The sequence below is a fragment of the Culex quinquefasciatus genome, chromosome 1, assembly GCF_015732765.1.
Source record: "Culex quinquefasciatus strain JHB chromosome 1, VPISU_Cqui_1.0_pri_paternal, whole genome shotgun sequence".
NCBI classification, from domain to species: domain Eukaryota; kingdom Metazoa; phylum Arthropoda; class Insecta; order Diptera; family Culicidae; genus Culex; species Culex quinquefasciatus.
This window is the reverse complement of record NC_051861.1, coordinates 105072233-105088438: the sequence shown is the minus strand read 5'-3', so window position 1 is coordinate 105088438 and position 16206 is coordinate 105072233.

Below are 16206 nucleotides of genomic sequence, written 5' to 3'. Positions count from 1 at the left end.
CGATCACAAAACTTCACCAATTATCAAAATTTCCGCTGAATTTCACATTATTTCTAGCTAAACAAAAAGGCCCATAAACATCATCAAAAACAACAATCAGGTGACAGCGCTTTAGTGCCCTTTCAGTTCTTTTCGAAATTGCATTGAGAAAGGGCCCATTATGAACAACAGATGGAAAGTTAAAAGGGCTAAATAACGAGATTTTTTAAAATTATGAGTTTTATTGAGCAGTTCTCTAGGATTTCGGTCATTCGATTTTTTTTTTGTATTTTTTTATCCGACTGAAACTTTTTTGGTGCCTTCGGTATGCCCAAAGAAACCAATTTGCATCATTAGTTTGTCCGTATCATTTTCCATACAAATTTGGCAGCTGTCCATACAAAAATGATGTATGAAAATTCAAAAATCTGTATCTTTTGAAGGAATTTTTTGATCAATTTGGTGTCTTCGGCAAAGTGGTAGGTATGGATACGGACTACACTGGAAAAAAATGATAAACGGTAAAAAAAATTTGGCGATTTTTTTATTTAACTTTTTATCACTAAAACTTGATTTGCAAAAAACGCTATTTTTATTTTTTTTATTTCTTGATATGTTTTAGAGGACATCAAATGCCAACTTTTCAGAAATTTCTAGGTTGTGCAAAAAATCATTGACCGAGTTATGAATTTTTTAATCAATACTGATTTTTTCAAAAAATCGAAATTTTGGTCGCAAAAAAAGGAGACAAACATTCAATATTACATCAATATTAGTCTTGATTTGAAAATTATGAAAATATTGTTTTCGAAAAGATCAGAAAATTTCACAAATGTTTCATATTTTGACTTTGAAAATAGGACCATTAGTTGCTGAGATATTGACATTGAAAAATGTTGGGCTGTTTGGGTGAGACTTAGAAAACATCAATTTTCCTGTTTTTAAACCTTTGCATTGCAATATCTCAGCAACTAAAGGTCGTATCAACCAGGGCTGTGGAGTCGGAGTCGGAGCCGGAGTCGGTGAAGTCGGGTCTTTTTGGGGACCTGGAGTCGGAGTCGGAGTCGGAGTCGTCAAAACTCGAACAGCTGGAGTCGGAGTCGGAGCCGGAGTTATCTTAAATTTAACTTAAAATATGTTTTTTTATTGTTCAGTATTTCCTATAGAACAGCTTAATTTACAAAACATCTTATATTTATAATTGATTTATCAGATGACATTATGTTTGGAAACTTTTTATTGTGATTGAAAAGCTCTAATTGTGTTATTACACTATAATCACTAAATGATAACCTCTTAGCCAAGTATGTAGTATCATAATTTAAAAAAAATAATAAAAATTTTTGGTTATGTAGTCAGTTCTTGAATGCTTCCTTTTGCCTATATTTATGTTCCCTTTCAATTCGAATTTGACCAAATTTCGTCCAGTTATTTCTGAAAAAAGTACTCACAAAGTCATCTTTTACCCCGATAGCGAATGTTTTAGAGGTTTTAAGTTAAATCATTTTTTAGGAAAAAAATACGAGGTACATAAAAAGATTATAAATAGTAATCACTGTTGTTGCAGATTGAAAAAGAGTCACTGACAGTTTAACTTTTGTAAAAAATAATCAACGATAATAACAATCTCTTACTTGAAACTCAACATGCGCATTTTGTTTATAACTGAGTACAAGAAAATCAAAGTGTTGCATTTAAAATAATTTAGACTAACAAAAAATGTCAAAAGAAGTTGCAACAAATTTGAAATAAGCATTGATTGTTGATGGGTATTTTAGGTAAACTATTTTGATATCGTTGCAAATTATCGTTGAACAAATCTCAAGAATTCAGTACAAAAATGAACTTATAAAAAATGTGTAGAACAAAATATAGGATTTTAATTAATTTTTCAAATATTATGAAAAAAAAATCAAAATAATATCAACTGGTACGAATTTTCTCAAACTGTTTGTCCCACGTAAATTTGAAGGAAGGTTATAATCATTGCATTTCAATGTACCTTAAAAAAATAAAATATTTGTGACCTAGAAAAAATTTTACTTGTGAATATTTGTTTTATATTATATTTTAAGTTTTTTCATATATTTTGATGGAGGCGTAAGATCATTCATGAAGCTTCGTTTTAGGTGAAGATTCACGAAGTATCGTGCGCTTCCTTTTTAAAGTATATAAAATTTTAAAATTAAAATAAATAAAAAAAAATCCAGGGTAAAATATTTTCCATGTCACAGATATTTGAAAAGGACATCTTAAGCGTCCTTTCCACGAAGAAATTGTTTAGATACATTGATTTGCAATAAAAATCTCCTTCAGCCATGGCGTGATGTAAATGTACGTCTTAAAAAAAACAAAAAAAAATGTTTCGTTTAAAATTGTCATTTAAAAACAAGGTGTCTGTCACTGTGCTTCTTACAAATGTCAGCCTGAAAGTGAGCAAATTGAATTTTAATGTTCAATAGATCATAAAGGCCAGGTTTCTTTTAGTTATTCATTCAAAAATAACAATATAATATTTAAATTTATTAGCTTTGAAAAAAAAATTCACATTTGAGGTTAAGCAAATAAATCCAAATTTATTTACAAACCTGTTCTTCTCAAAATGCCTCAAAAACTGAAGATTTTTTTTAATTCTGTTTCCATAACGTATAAAACTTGTAACCAAGAAACTTTTTTTCCGTTTATTTACTTTACTTTACTTTTACTTAAATTATTTTTCATGAGAAAAATATGACGCTTAGAGAGTATTAAAATAATCCTATTTATCAATGTTTTAAAAATAATTAACTAATAATAGTTAACTAATTTTTGAAACATTTAAAAATATGTGGAGTCGGAGTCGGAGCCAACCATTTGTTGAAAGCTGGAGTCGGAGTCGGAGTCGGAGTCGGAGTCGGCTAGAGTTGGTAGGCCGGAGTCGGAGTCGGAGTCGGCTAGAGTTGGTAGGCCGGAGTCGGAGTCGGAGTCGGCTAGAGTTGGTAGGCCAGAGTCGGAGTCGGAGTCGGAGCCAACCATTTGTTGAAAGCCGGAGCCGGAGTCGGAGTCGGAGTCGGAGTCGGAGTCGTTTGAAATATGACCCGACTCCGCAGCCCTGGTATCAACAAAGTTCGAAGAAGCAAAATATAGAGAATTTTCTCAGCTTTTCAAAAATATTTTTTTCAAAAGTGGGCAAACATTTGCACTAATTTAAAAAAATGAAAAACTGCTACTATTTTCAAAAAAGTTACATAAAAATGGCTATAACTTGAAAACGGTGCACTTTATCAAAATTTCACTAAAGTACTTATTGATTGCAAATTCAATTTTACATCGAAAAATAAAGTTGAAAAATTTTTGCGACCAACATTTCGATTTTTTGAAAAAATCTGTATTAATTAAAAAAATCATAACTCGGTCAATGATTTTTTGCACAACCTGTAAATTTCGGAAAAGTTGGCATTTGATGTCCTCTAAAACATATAAAAAAATAAAAAAATTAAAAATAGTGTTTTTTTGCAAATCAAGTTTTAGTGACAAAAAATTAAATAAAAAATCACCAAATTTTGTTTACCGTGTATCACTTTTTTCAGTGTAGTATGGACAAACTAATGATGCAAAATGGCTTCTTTGGGCATACCAAAGGCTCCAAAATAGTTTCAGTCGGATAAAAAAATACAAAAGCTAAAATTTAAGAAAAAAGACCGATTTCGTAGAGAATTGCTCTATTGCGAAAATCAACATAAATTAGAAAGCATTAAAGCAGAGTTGAGGATAATGATGTATTTTATCGTATCATCAGTAAAAATACCACCAGTCAAGCTTTCTTTTTGAATAGGAATTGAAGCAAGTTGTCCAATTTTTGCCAGCGATTTTCTCGAATCGCGGATTTTGGTTTTGTGCCCTAATGAAATGTTTGGCTCGCATTCTGTGCGTCGTCCTTAACTTTGGTTGAATTTTGTCGCCAGAGTCCCGAGTTATTATTACAAATGTATACGGTAGTCGGGCAAGTACGTGTGTCAAACGCGTTCTGACCTGAAATCCCTTTGGCCAATTGTAGCATTTTCATCGACTTTTAAGCTGTGTGTCAAGAAAGCACGACAAGGTTGAAACTTCTTCCATATATAGAGCGACAACAATGCACGGTGTTTTTTTTTCGGTTTATATTGAATATCTCAGGATTGGAATTTTGGGGATCTGTCAAGGTCAAAATTTAAGGCATTGTGAGCTGCTCAAAATGGCGCCTTTAACTCATTTGGTCCAAAATGCACGTACCGCAAGTTAGCACAACAACGACAACTTGTGTCATTTTCGAAATTACCAAAAAATGTACTCGTTTCAAAACTCGATTTTTTCCGCACTCGTCGGATTTGTTCAACTCTGGTAGGTCAGTACAACCGAACCAATTTGTACCGATACACCAATTGTCTAGCTGCCCAAAGTTCGCGCCCCTCTTCGACTTCCCCACAGTCCAGAACACCAGGTTCAATCCCGTACGTGCCGCTAGATCAACCTTCGGATAAGACAGCTTTACATTCCTGGTTCATCCCGGGCATGCACGGAATCCTGCGCGCAATCGAAGACCCTTTTCTCCGTGATCATTCCTCACCCTAACTGGGTGTCTCGCCCACTCATTACCAAGGGGTAGAAAGGGGGGGCACAAGTAACAAATTTCAATTTAATTCTTTTCGCCACCTCCATCCATCGCAATCATATCCCAGAGGTGCGTGGACCCAATTTCGACCTATTTCAGCTTAAGACCAAATTAGGGTACACTAGACCCAAAACGGGCACATTTGCTCGTGTTTCGTGTTGGGAAAATTCCTCGCTTCTTGAGAAGCATTTTCTGCACGCTCAAAAAGGAGATTCGCGCCGGACTTCACAGGAGATCCCCGATGGACAAAAGGAGGCATGCTTTTGTGTGCCTTATTCGCGCCACGGGAAGCGAGTGTTTGCTGTTGTGGAATGGCACAGTGGCCATTTCATTGGGCCGTTTTCATTAGTTAATGGCCAGGAAGGGAGGGGAGGCAGCTTCTTGAAATTCAACCAAGTTCTAGTTCCAGCACACAAGGTCGCATGTGCCACACCAATTTGCATTGATATCTACTTTAATCCTTCCATTCCGGTAGCGGCAGTGTTGCCAGGCCAAGCGTTCTTACAAGCGTTTTGTCGCCATTCAGCGGACGACGACGGGTACAAATTGTGTGTGCTGCTGCCGTTTTGCTAGTTCGTTTGGTATTATATTACACGTGGCCATCAGGGCACTTAAGAAATGAGAGGCTCCAAATTGGCAATATATCACTATCAAGGGCAGCACTCCCGGCCCGGAATGCTCTTGAACTCTCTACTGGTATTGCGATTTCGCACGTTTCATTATGGTCAACATTATTGGAGTGATTTACTTGGTTTATTCGTGTAATTTATTTTGTATAGTATTACATTACTTTATTATCATTATTTTCTGGTAAAGTTTTTCAAAGATTTCATAAGAAATTTTGAAATCTTAACTCTTGGTGTAATTTTCATGACCCTTTACTAATTAACTTTACCAAGATCGTTTCACTCCAAATCCGATCAACAGTAAGTCAAACCCAGCAGTGCCACTTAACTTTTTCCAGCAGCATCCACGGAAAAGCCAGCCAGTTTCGCGAGACTTTAATCAATCAGCGTCAGTCGCGGAAATCCCCGCGGAGAGTGCTGGCTGGATTCCACTCTATCTTTCTCTCAAAAAGAAACGACCAACAATGTTCAATTAAAAGTTGGTGCACTCAAGAAATCTCACGAACTTCAATTAAAATTTTCGTCATAGTTTTGCGTTTTTCCTTTCACCCCCCTCCCCCCAATAAAAGCTGCTTGATATCACAACCTTCATACCTTTGCTGCTGCTCTCAACTCCCCCGCACTTGAATGAGATGCGCATCCGGAGAGTTGGAGTTGAAGCTGCACGACGACGACGACGACTACGACCTGGACGGAATATCTCCAAGATTTATGGCATTATGATGGAAGCTGAGCGGGCGGTGTTGTGGGCAAGAAAAACAAAACGAGAAAAAGGTTGAAAAGTTGACCACGACTATCTGTGCGCTCTTTCTCCACCTACTAACTAATTGAGCTAAATGTAGGTAATTTCAATTATAACGAGCTCGCTGCGTCCCGCCGGGTTTGACCGCGTTGTTCCGCCGCGCTCGGATGAGAAGTTCTCGAGGAAAGTTTTAGTTTTTTTATGAATTTGTAAAATTCGTCAAATCTTATTGATATTTTCGAAATTAAAGTTTTCATTATTTTATTTTGAGGTATGTTTCCGTGAAAATAAATCCATTGAATTCTATTTAAATCTATTAAAATTTCCAGAAAATTTATTTTTTTCAAGAAATTCTTTATCATCTTTAGATATTTCAGTGTTTTCGACCATTTTAAATAAAGAGGTCGATTTGAAAATGAACAAAGCGATCGTAACATCTAAAAATCAAACAACAAAGGCATTTTTGAGCTTTACAAATTTTTCGATATTGGTTAATTCCTACAAATCTGGAACCGATTCTCCGAATGACTTTACTTTTTTGATGATTCTTTGCCTGCATTCTGCAGAAGATCCATAGACGTCAAATGGATAAAAGATCGAAAGGACAAACAGTCGAAATGCGTATTTAATAAGGCATCATAATGCGAACATAATGTTCAAGTTCAACCAGCGTGTGATGAAAAAACAATAGCAGCATTTTTCCTAGAATTATTGAGGACTTAACAGTTTTTGCACGTATGATTGAATTCAGAATTATTCTCATAAACATTTAAAATGACTTCCCATGATTGAAATGATGAAAATAATTTGAAAACAAATCACCAAATTATTTTAGAAACGAAAATAAAGGAAAATATATTAAAATAAATCAAAATAAATCAGAATATATTAAAATAAATAAGGTCGTTGCAAATATTTTTTGAAGTTTATGTCCCTTGGCTCTGACTAAAATCGAGCGGGGGGGAGGCAAACAAATATAAAAATATAAAAATTGATATTACAAGCCTAAATTTCAACATTTGGATGAGAAAAGTGTTTTAAAATGCATTTTAAACGCGTTCAGTTGCTTTCCAATCAATAGTTTTCAAAATATCGATGTATTGACGGAATTTTTATTTCGCGAAAAAAAAAACTTTTCGTGGGACTGTATGTACATTGGTATTTTCTGAAAATTTAAAATGTCTTCAGAGTAGTTCAAACATGCTAAATATGATTATAAACTCAGGAAAATGCATTTTAACTAGTTTTCGGTTGATGGAACTTTAATTTTCATTAAAATTTAGAAGTTTTTTGATTTTTTCTTTTTGCCCCCTGACCGACCTAAAAGGGGGGGGGGGAGACATAAACTTTGAAAAGTATTTGCAACGGCCTAAGCTAAAATAATAAAAACGAAATTAAATGATATAAAAAAATGGATGAAAAAAAAACATCCAAATTCAAAAAATATATAGAAATAAAAAAATATATACATAAAAAAATCTAAAAATAATAAATAAAGAGAAATTCAAAAAAATGCAAACAACTTAAAAGAATATTAAAGAAATTAAAAGAAAATGATAAAAATAAAAATACTTTGAAAAAAAAGAAATTTAAAGAAAATTAAAAGAAATGAACAATATAAAATTAAAAGAAATTAAAAAAAAAACATTAAACAATAATAAGATTAAAAATTAAAAAGAAAATAAAAAGAAATGAAAAAAAATGAAATAATAAAATAAATTTAAAAAATACGATCAAAAAAATTAAAGAAATTGAAAGAAATTAAAAGAAATTAAAATTAATTCAAAGAAATTTAATAAAATTAAAATAAAATAAATTAAAAGACATTCAAAGAAATTAAATAGATTCAAAAAAAATCCAATGAATATCCAGCAATTAAAAAAAATTAATGTAACTAATATAAATAAAAAGGAATCAAAAGAAATCAAAAGAAATCAAAAGAAATCAAAAGAAATCAAAAGAAATCAAAAGAAATCAAAAGAAATCAAAAGAAATCAAGAGAAATCAAAAGAAATCGAAAGAAATCAAAAGAAATCAAAAGAAATCTAAAGAAATCAAAAGAAATCAAAAGAAATGAACACAAATGCAAAGAAATCGAAAGAAATAAAAAGAAATGAAAAAAATAAAATGAAATAAATTTAAAAAAATTGAAGAATTGAAAAAGATGAAAAAAAATTTAAATAACTGAAGAGAAATGAAAAAAATGAAAAGAAATTAAAAGAAATGAAAAGAAATGAAAAGAAATGAAAAGAAATGAAACGAAATGAAAAGAAATGAAAAGAAATGAATAGAAATGAAAAGAAATGAAAAGAAATGAAAAGAAATTAAAAGAAATGAAAAGAAATGAAAATAAATGAAAAGAAATAAAAAGAAATGAAAAGAAATTAAAAGAAATGAAAAGAAATGAAAAGACATGAAAAGAAATGAAAAGAAATGAGAAGAAATGAAAAGAAATGAAAAGAAATTAAACGAAATGAAAAGAAATTAAAAGAAATGAAAAGAAATGAAAAGAAAAGAAAAGAAATGAAAAGAAATAAAATAAATGAAAAGAAATGAAAAGAAATGAAAAGAAATGAAAAGAAATTAAAAGAAATGAAAAGCAATGAAAATAAATAAAATGAAATGAAAAGAAATGAAAACAAATGAAAAGAAATGAAAAGAAATGAAAAGCAATGAAAAGAAATATAAGAAATAAAAATGAATGAAAAGAAATTAAAAGAAATGTAAAGAAATTGAAAGAAATTAAAAGAAATCGAAAGAAATTAAAAGAAATGAAAAGAAATAAAATTACATGAAAAGAAACGAAAAGATTTGGAAAGATATGAAAAGAAATGAAAACAAATAAAAACAAATGAAAACAAATGAAAACAAATGAAAATAAATGAAGATAAATAAAAATAAATGAATAGATGTTAAAAAAAATAAAAACAAATAAAGGCAAATGAAAACTATTGAAAGCCATTTAAAACAAATAATAAGTAATCAAAAAACAATGAAAGCAAATAAAAAAAACCATTGAAAACAAATTAAAGTCCGAAAACAGAATCAATGACATTTCCCCGAAACCCACATTCCCGAAGAGACATTTTCCCGTATGCCACATCACCGAAAAGACACTTTCCCGAAATGACATTCACCCTAAAATCATTTCCCCGAACAATCCATTTCCCCGAATGGCCACATCCCCGAATGGCAACTTCCCCTAAAAACCATTTTCCCGAATGGCCATATCCCCGAACGACCATTTCCCCAAACGCCACTTCCCCGAACCAGGTCAGGCAGGCATGCCCGCCTGACCGGGTTCGGGGAAGTAACGATCAATGAAGTATAATGCACAATTAAACGTTAAAAAAATTCCGAGTTTTTTTTCGAGCATTTTTTATCACCTTCACTTAAATTTTGAATTAAAGAATTTGAACTGAGATTTAGTTACTCATACTGCCTTTTAAAAAGAACTGACTCCAGCGAATCCAACAAAAACTCCGACTATGACTAATGATGTAGAGAATGAGTACATCTTGAGCAGAGTACATATTTATAATGAACAAATCTAAATGGCAGCGCTTAATACAGTTGCCTATTTTTCACATTTCGTAAGTGCGATAATTGGCCAAAGGGATTCCAGGTCAGAATGCGTTTGACACAAGTAAGATCTCGACTACCGTAAACATTTGTATGGAACTATCCACAAACCACGTGGACACTTTTTTGGAAATCCCCCCCTCGTGGACAATTATCCATACAAAAAAAAACACTTTTGTAAGGGACAATCGTCATAATTATAACCTGGGTGCTGAATAGTGGTTCGCAAAACGGCCTCAATTTTGAACTGTCAAAGTGGAACCAATTTACTGTGCGCCAAAAGTAGGGAGTATTGTTATCGATCATTAAAAATTGTTTTTTTTTTTTTAATAAAAAATGTGTGGCTTTTGAGGACCTGGATTTGAAGTCAAGAAATCTTAAGAAAGTTGAAGGCGAGATCGTCACTTTTTTTATAATTATGAATGGAAGTTGTTTATGGAGTCGATGTGGTTGTATCCACCCAGATGCTGTCTTTATTGTTTGATTCCGTTTGAAAAAATTGTTTAGTTAAAATTCTCTGCTTGTTGGATCAGCTTCGCTAGAAGTAGCGATGTGTTTCCGCTGGACCAGGAAAAGCTGCAGGATTCCAAAATCAGTCAGGGAATTTAACTGCGACATCGCAGAATAACACTCTTGCCGCAGTTCTTCGTCACCTGTAAAAAAATCTCTTCTAACCGATCGAAACGCGACAATTTTCTAGCAAAAAATGTCAAAAACGAGACGAAATAAAATACATACTACTGATTATTAAACAGCTTATTTACCAGCAAGAAAAAAGTCATGCTTGTGCTTGAACAGCCTCCTACTTTGTAGATGTAAACAAAGTGGGATCATTCGAAAATCACGTTACGCATACTCTCTATTCATCACCCAGATTATAACAACCAAAGTTCAGGATAAAGCACAGAATGGTCAACCAAACAAACGTGGATGATCTCAATACCCCGCTCTCTTTAAGAGTCCGCGTGGTTAACGGTTATTTTTTTATATATTTGAAAACACACGTAGGAGAATTAAATATTAGGGTCATACTTTTGTAAAAAAAATTCCTTAAAAAAAATTAGTTCGTATCAAGCTTGATATATTTGTGAAAATTGAATTTGCGGGTAACCATTCGGGTATACGTAAATTCGGGAAAACGACAGTTCAGTAAAATTGCCGTTCAGGTAAATAACATTCGGGGATATGGAATTTTCGGGAAAATGATTTTCGGGGATGTGGAATTTTCGGGAAAATGATTTTCGGGGACGTGGAATTTTCGGGAAAATGATTTTCGGGGAAGTGGCACTTTCGGGGAAATGATTTTCGGGGATGTGGTATTTTCGGGGATATGGGATTCGGGAAAGAGGAATTCGGAGATAAGGGATAAAACCCCAAAAAAATAAAAATCTAAAAATACTTCGCATTTTCGTGAGACTTCATGAGTTCCAACTCTTTTTTCTTGCATTCGAAAGGTCTTTTGAAGCACTTCAAAATGTACCATAAGCATTCAGGATTGGTTCGACTTTTCCCATAGCTTTTGCTAATTAATGTTAATTTTTTTTAAATATCTTTTTGAATTAGCCTCAGACACCCATACACCTATAGGTCAAAATTTAAGAAATTGCATGGACTATAAGCCTAGGAAACACATTTTTTGGCCAATCTTATTTTTTCTCATCGTTTTATGATTTTTCTTTTTTCTATAAAAAAAACTTTTTACACCGTTTACTATTGCCCTGTAGGCCAACTAGACGGAACTTTTTACTCTCAATTTTGACTTATTCTAAATTATCGGTAAATCTTAAGAAATTCAAAACCGTAAAAACTTTGTGCAATGTTGACACTTTAGTCACGTCTTCTGTTTACATTTATTATTGTGTTTGTTATTGTTCACCTAGCGTGCTCTCGTTTTTGTTTGTTCAAGGTCAAACCTCAAAAACCGGTTTTCTTGAAACGTCAAAAAGCGAGCAGATAACGAGAAAGATCACAAAAGAAAAAAAAATAAAACAAATAATTTTAAACTGTTTTCACAGAGACTTCCCAAGAATTGTTTCAACCCCCAAATACGAGGAATCACTGAGAAAAGTGCACAAATCTCTTTGGGGCTGGCCTGAAACTGGAGTGGGTACTCACGGCGAACTGCCAACGTGAAGTAATAAAAACCTTTAAAAATATAAATGATCTGTTGAAATAAATAGTAGGAAATAATTAATAGCAAAAATATGAAAACGAGCCAACGCAGAGAGATGGGTCGACCGCAAGAGACACGAAATTGTAGCATTTATCTTTCAATTAGAGCCATAAGACCAATGGGTTCGCCCCGGCTGGGAGGTTTGTGAGCGATGAGGTCTCTCGACGACCGGAGAACTGGTGGTCACGTTTCTGCAGTTCCCGCGGGCCGCCCATCAACTCTCGAGTTTCAACCTTTTTTTTTGCGAATCATTTGACGATTAGCAGGGGCAGGGTACTCCACCAACTCCAACTCCGGTGTTCCTGCGGGGTAAAACGTTGACAGGTTCGGGGCTCGGGAGATTTATGGCCCGTTGACGTTTATCGACTGGCCGCCAGCTCCGAGTTCCTCCGACAGCAAAGGTCGGAATTTGTTAAAGTTGATCCCGCGCAGGCCGCCGGCACTGGAAGTCTCGTCACGGCAGGTTTCGCACGCGGCCAACTCGCGGAAGGCTCGGGTCAGCGCAGAGGGCAATTGGATTAATTTTTCGCGGTGGCTCAGCCGGTTGAGAGGCTGCTGCTGCTGCCGTGTGGGTGGTCTTCGGAGAGGAGTCTGCCCGATGCTGTTTGGCTTCGGTTTGTGGTGTAATTTGTCGAATTGGGGAATACATTGTAACGAAAATGGTACAAATTTCAAGATTCAAAGATTTGAAAAGTAAGGAAAACTATTTCTTTAATTAACATGATCCTATAAGAAAGGATCAAGTTACCGGAATTTGCAAAACTGTTCCTTAGTTTTAACATAACCATTATCAACAATAAAAGACTATCTTTGGATTTAATCTAATACCATCTGGTAGCATGTCCTAGTTCTTCAACAACCTTGACAACAACATCGTTATTTCAAGCACCGTAGCCCTGTCTAAGCCGTATAAAAGCATTATTATTAAACATATTATCATCTTATTAGTCGATTAGCAATTTCTCATCCTCAGCAACCTTGGCCTTCTCCGGACGGAACAAGTGCTGCTGTTACCCCCTTTTGCCTGGTTGCTTGGATGCTTAATCTTGGCACATAAAACACAGCTGCTGACTCGGAAAAATTGCCACCAGATGCCTAGACAACCAGCAGACTCGCCTGCTTGGGCTCTGCGTTACTTCGCGGATTCGTTGTCGTCGTCGTCGTTTGTTCGTGAAAATGAGTGTCTGCAAAGTTTCAACGTGGTGATAACACAGTAGGCCATCAGCAGCACCGGCGTTCCAGTTGACGCCCGCGGGAATGAGTTTTCCGCAGCAGGCTGAAATCAAAGGGAATGAAGAATGCGGATCCAGTGATTCTCATAAATTTGAGGAAAAGTCTCGAAATTTTAAAGTTGAACTTCCTGCCAACACGACACTTCTGAAAGCACATATTATTATGACTTGATTAGATGCCTTAGTTTGCAAAATATTTATTGGTATTTTTTCCTGAAGTTTTTTTTTATTTTTCTGTTCGAATTGTTGACTGACCTGACCTGGACACTTTTCACATTTTGTAGATCCGTTTAAGAGGTAAAAATATTTAGTTGAGGGAGAGGGGTCGGTGGCCGTGTAACGCTCCACAATGTTTTGAAATTTATATTGAAATTGTGTCACGAGGGGGAAGGGGGTCACTTATCACTTTTTTGCGTTACGTAATAAAAGAACGTTCCCGCAAAATATCAAAATATCAAAATATATAGATTCAAGTAATATTCATTTATGAAATACACCTCTAGAACGATGGGTGAAAAATTTCGAATAGTGGAATATCTTTTTACTCACTAAATGGATATAAGAATAGATTTGAAAGGGAGAGTCTCATAATTGTTAGATTGAGTGTAAATCAAACCAATCCACCCGTAAGGTTGAGTGAGTTGAAAATACAAATAGTAAATAAATAAAAAAATACATATCAAAATTTCATCAAAAAATCAAACGGCGTCACCAGGTGCGATCCCTATTTTTTGCTGAGTCCAATAAAAAAAATGGCAGATTTTGTACAGTGCTACACTGCCGCTCTAGTCGAGTCCGTCCCATATGTAAAAACAGCAAGCCGAGAAAAACGCATGTCAATGTTGTCCCGCCCATAAGGCTACGTGTTAGAATTTCACAAAAAAGTGGATTTTCTACGGTTTCTTAGAACAAAGTACTAAATTTTATTGGTTTTTTTTTCTGGTAGTTCACATGATTTCGAACCAAACTGCATCATTACCTCAAATTTGGCGAAATTACATATAGAGTGCTCAAAAATTTGCAAATCAAAACTAACATTTTAAAAGGGCGTAATATTGAATTTTTGGCCCTTTTGAAATGTTAGTCTTGATTTGAAAATTTTGAAAATATTGTTTTCGAAATGATCGGAAAATTTCACAAATATTTCATGTTTTAACATTGAAAATCGGACCATTAGTTGCTGAGATATCGGCATTGAAAAATTGTGGGCTGTTTGGGTGAGACTTAGAAAACTTCAATTTTCCTGTTTTTAAACCTTTGCATTGCAATATCTTTTTATTTTTTTCAAAGGTGGGCAAACATGTGCACTAATTTAAAAAAATGAAAAACTTCAACTATTTTCAAAAAAATCACATAAATATGGATTTAACTTGAAAACGGTGCACTTTAGGCCGATGCAAATATTTAAAAAAGTTTTTGTCCCTCAGCCCTGGTCGAGGTCAAGGGGGGCATAAAAATAAAAAAATATAAAAAATTAAATAACAAGCCATAATCTTCACATTTAAATGAAAAAAGTGTTTTAAAGTGCATTTTACACTAGTTCAGTTGTTTTGCAATCATTAGTTTTCAAAAAATTTAAGATCTGACAAAAACAAAAATTGTATCGAAAAAAAAGATTTGGCATCGAAAATTTTCAAAAAATCTTAATAAACCCAAACATGCTAAAAATGATTTTAAACGCAGAAGAAAGTATTTTAATTTGATTTCAGCTGGTTGCACTTGAATTTTCATTGAAATTTTGAAGTTTATTGCAAAAATATTTTTTTTGCCCCCTGATTTTTCGGGCCAATTTTGAAGGGGGGGTGACAAAAACTTTTAAAAATATTTGTACCAGCCTTATCAAAATTTCACTAAAGTACTTTTTGATTGCTAATTTGATTTTACATCGAAAAATAAAGTTGAAAAAATTTTGCAACCAAAATGTCGATTTTTTGAAAAAAAATCAGTATTGATTAAAAAAATTAATAACACGGTCAATGACTTTTTGCACAACCTGGAAATTTCTGAAAAGTTGTCATTTTATGTCCTCTAAAACATATGAAAAAAAAATAGTGTTTTTTTGCAAATCAAGTTTTAGTGATAAAAAGTTAAATAAAAAAAATCACCAATTTTTTTTTTACCGTGTATCATTTTTTCCCAGTGTAGTCCGTATCCATACCTACAACTTTGCCGAAGACACCAAATCGATCAAAAAATTCCTTCAAAAGATACAGATTTTTGAATTTTCATACATCATTTTTGTATGGACAGCTGCCAAATTTGTATGGAAAATTATATGGACAAACTAATGATGCAAAATACATTCTTTGGGCATACCAAAGGCACCAAAAAAGTTTCAGCCGGATTAAAAAACACAAAAATTAAAAATTGAAGAAAAAATACCGATTTCGTAGAGATTTGCTCTTATACCATTTAGGGTGTCCAATTTCCCGGGTTTTGAATTTCCCGGGAAACGGGAAATCTCGAGAAATTTTAAAAAGGCATAACAACTATAAAAATTATATTTGTTATGTTTTTCAAGATTACAATCATAGGATGAGCTCGATACTAGTAATCTACACTTCAATCTAAACAAGCACAGCAAATTTAGATAGGTTAAAATACATTAAAAATTGTTTTTTATTCATAGCTGTGCTTTGGATATCAAATGGACTACAATTTTTAATCCAATGTGATTCAAATTAAATAAGTTCAAAATCAAATTATTCACTCTACAGCATGAGCAATTCTCTACCAAAACCGGAAATGGATTTTATTTGTATTTTTTGATTTGGCACAAACTTTGTGGGGGCCTTCCCTATGACCAAATAAGCTATGTTGTGTCATTGGTTCACCCATACAAGTCTCCATACAATTTTGGCTGCTGTCCATACAAAAATGGTATGTTAATATTCAAACAGCTGTAACCTTTGAGTGAATTTTCTGATCAATTTGGTGTCTTCGGAAAATTTGTAGGTATTGTTGAGAACTAATGAGAAAAAAAAAGAACACGGAAAAAAAATGCAGATTTTTCAATCAACTTTTTTTTACTAAAACTCAATTTCCCAAAATACGTATTTTTTGATTTTCGAGATTTTATTATATGTTTTAGGGGACAAAAATCCGCAACTTTTGAGCCATAGAGAAACATGGTTAAAAAAAAGAGACATTGAAGATTGGGCCTCGGGTTGCTGAGATAGAGCCGCTTTAAGAAAAAGAAACACGAAAATTGAAGTTTTCTAAATCTCACCAAAACAACCCAC